Source organism: Protopterus annectens, chromosome 5.part0 (genome assembly GCF_019279795.1).
Source record: "Protopterus annectens isolate FY-2018-M chromosome 5.part0, PAN1.0, whole genome shotgun sequence".
NCBI classification, from domain to species: Eukaryota; Metazoa; Chordata; order Ceratodontiformes; family Protopteridae; genus Protopterus; species Protopterus annectens.
The window spans coordinates 1,173,509,768-1,173,513,752 of record NC_056735.1 but is presented as its reverse complement, the minus strand read 5'-3'; positions in this window follow the sequence as shown (position 1 = coordinate 1,173,513,752).

The window sequence follows — 3,985 nt, the reverse complement described above, 5'->3', positions numbered from 1 at the left end:
CATCAGATTATAAATGTGCAAAGTTCAAAGGGCATTTCATTTTGAATAATGACATCTGACACCACTTAATGAAATTGTCAATATATTGTGGGAACAGGGAAGGGAATATGTCTACAAACACTCAGATTAAAACCTATGATATTCACAGTTGATTTTTTTTATATAAACAGTACTAAACAGAAAAGTTTTCAATAATAATGCAAACCATCAATACCAAATATTTTCTCATATCATTATACAGAAACTGAGCAGTGCTGTTTACATGGCAAATAACACAGTAAGCAAATCAGTGGTACCAGAAATGATATGATGATTGTGTTTGTTAACCAGTAAGCCCACTGTACAAAAAGTCTCTTTTCTTAGGTATCACAGAAGCAAAATCTTGTTCAATGGCTTTATTCAGAATCAAACAATAGGCACATGAAGGCTGTAGTAATCAAACCCAAGACTGCAGCAGGGTCTAAATATAGCAGCATGTAGTCTTAAACTTCCATGCCAATTTATTGGATACAGCATGAAAGAAACAGAAGATAAAACACATTATGAGAACATAACATGGTAAACCGTGGAGCAGTTAACAGAGGGACACTAGAGTTGAGCTGTGGCACAAATTATTAGGATGAGAAGCTAACAAAGAGGATGTTTATTGGGGGGTTATAAGAAGTGTTTAAATATATATGGGGGATAGCTAGAAAGATTAGACTATTGGCAGTGTGCTACATAAAATTAGATAAAGTAAGCAATACTTGCACATGTGTATGTGTGTGTCTGTCTGATATGAGACATCTTATCAGCTCAGCTTTCAGTAAGCCACAGCCTTATAAGGCCACTTAAAGGGAACAGGTCCTCATCTGCAATTTTTTTCATGTGTTTTTACATGTGAAATACATTGCTGTACTATCCTAGAGCCTGTTTCCTCTGTACCATTAAACTAATATAACTAAGTCTGAAATTGTTAACATCTAAGGTAAATTAATTATTAAAGTTCTTAATAGATCCCATTTGTTTAAACTGGTTCATCAAATCATGACTCACTGAAAGACAAGGCATCTAGGTAAACAAACACCATATGTGTGAGCATGTTTGATGAAAGCTCTGTGGGCAGGTTCAGTCAGTGACCCTGAACTACAAGTGAGGTATTAGCCATGGCCAGCAGAAAGAGTTGTGGCTAGAATGAGAAGGACAGAATCAATGAATGTTATTAGCATCAGGAAATATACAGCAGAACATACGTGAGGCAGACAGTTATCTGACAGGTTAGCTGTGTCAGAAGAGTGAGCTTGGATAAACTAACATGGCTAATAGCTGATTCTTAATGAGAGAAAACTGTAAATGGAGACAGAGGGAGCGGGAGAAGAGGTAGGACAAAAGCAGGCATTCTGATCTCTGTGTGTGGTTGTGACAGAGGGAGCGGGAGAAGAGGTAGGACAAAAGCAGGCATTCTGATCTCTGTGTGTGGTTGTGACAGAGGGAGCGGGAGAAGAGGTAGGACAAAAGCAGGCATTCTGATCTCTGTGTGTGGTTGTGACAGAGGGAGCGGGAGAAGAGGTAGGACAAAAGCAGGTATTCTGATCTCTGTGTGCGGTTGTGACAGAGGGAGCAGGAGAAGAGGTAGGACAAAAGCAGGCATTCTGATCTCTGTGTGTGGTTGTGACAGAGGGAGCGGGAGAAGAGGTAGGACAAAAGCAGGCATTCTGATCTCTGTGTGTGGTTGTGACAGAGGGAGCGGGAGAAGAGGTAGGACAAAAACAGGCATTCTGATCTCTGTGTGTGGTTGTGACAGAGGGAGCGGGAGAAGAGGTAGGACAAAAGCAGGCATTCTGAGCTCTGTGTGTGGTTGTGACAGAGGGAGCGGGAGAAGAGGTAGGACAAAAACAGGCATTCTGATCTCTGTGTGTGGTTGTGTCAAGTGTTTGGGGAGGCAGTTTAGTTTATTGGGGCAGCTTGTCAAGGTAGACAGAAGTGTAGTTTGTTTTCAAAGCATCTGTATGAGATTGAGTTAATGGATATGTAGTGGGAGCCTGTAAAGAAAGCTCTGATGCAGAGATCATTGAGGTATCAATAATACAACAGGTATGCATCGTGATTGCAATAATGCAATGTCCAGAAGAACATGCCATGAATCTAAAGTTGTGTTTATTCTTGTTCATTTGCTTACTGGGAAGATGAATAGATAAATGGAACTGGAGATTCAAAAATACATATTTTCTTTGTTCCTTCTTCTAATATATGGACTCCCGGCAGATAATTATGTCTTTTTTCACACAACTCATTAGGCAGCCATTATATGACATATGACAAGTCATGAATGGAGCAGCACAGTAGCAACTTTTCCTCATAAGGAGATAAAGAAACACAGCCAAAGTGGGAGGCAGTAAGAAAACAAATGAAAGTGGCTTCAGGACAGGGGATCAGCTAAAATGGAGACTCTAGAGCTGAGCTATAACACACATTAGAAGTTATCAAAGAAATTCCTCATAATTAGTTACAGAAACGCTGTAAATGTGGGAGAGCAGACTATTACTAAAGAAAGAAAAAAAGAAAAAAAAGTGGGTTTAGGTCTGTGACATACAGTGATATGTGAAGCAGTAATGCCACTGTATTCTTTAAGAGAGCTAACTCTACAGTTAACTTTGTGGCTTGTGATGCTTTCAGTCAGTCTACAATAAAATGTGATGTTATCACGGCCTCTGTGGAAGGGTCCCTTCATTTGGTTATCATTGTAATTCCATAATAACTGTTTTAATTTACAGTTATGACAAGGACTGAAGCCTGCCATTCTTGGAAGTAAACTACTTGCAGTAAAAATAAGAGAGGTCTGTTAACCCCCTTGTTGTTTTTTAGTTAAAAATGTAAGAAAACTATGTCAAAAGTGCCAGTCTGTTGAGAAAAACATTATCATCTCTCAAGCTCAGTGACTTTCATAAACCAGGCTATATATATACATGAATGCGTATATGTATATGTGCATATGTATGTGTGTGTGGTTGTGTGTGTATGTATGTATATATATATATATATATATATATATATATATATATATAATATATATATATATATATATATATATATATATATATATATATATATATATATATATACATTACACACACACACACACACACACACACACACACACACACATATAATAAAGGGCAAGTTGTTTTCTTAACTCTAACTTAGAAACCAAATCCTTAGCTAGAAACACTCTATTTTAGATTGAATGACAAATATATATAAATAATAATAGAAGCTTAATGAATGTGTTTCATTAAATGTAGATATATCTTAAAGATAAAAGATAAAACAGTATTGGTTGCACTAGATAGTATAGGCCAATAAAATCTCCTCCTTTTGTTAAAAATTGATTTACATATTAGACCACTGTTGGTTAAATGAAAATAAACAAATCCAATCACTACCTAAAGTAAATGTCACATCAGATCATTCAGCATTGGTTATTTCTACAACCATAATCCAATAATGACACCAAAAATGCCCAAACCCTCTAAGGGTGGGCTTAGAAGTCATCATTATGAAATGATGGTTCATAGGTCCAAACATTCACTTAATGAACTAAAACAGCAGATACAATCATGTACCCTATTTTGCAAAATACTTCATGAGTCTAAATAACACATTCTAACCCAATCAATGAAATAATAAAATATAATAAATGTTAATCCGTCAAATGTAGAGAAACAAAAGGTCCCAACTGGAATCTGTTTCCATTACTCAGTACACAATTAACTTAACATTTGAATATATGACATGAAGTAAAGCAAACCAAATAAAATCTCTGCAATATAGAATTATGACAACTATCACTAGTCATTTGAAAAACAAAAGAATACTATTCATAATAGATCCTGAGGAAGGTAAAAGACTCCTCAAAGTCAACTACTATGATATATCTTGGTGTTTATGGCTCTTCAGGTCATAATTGAGAATATCAGAGATGGAGACATTGTGAACAGAACTGAGA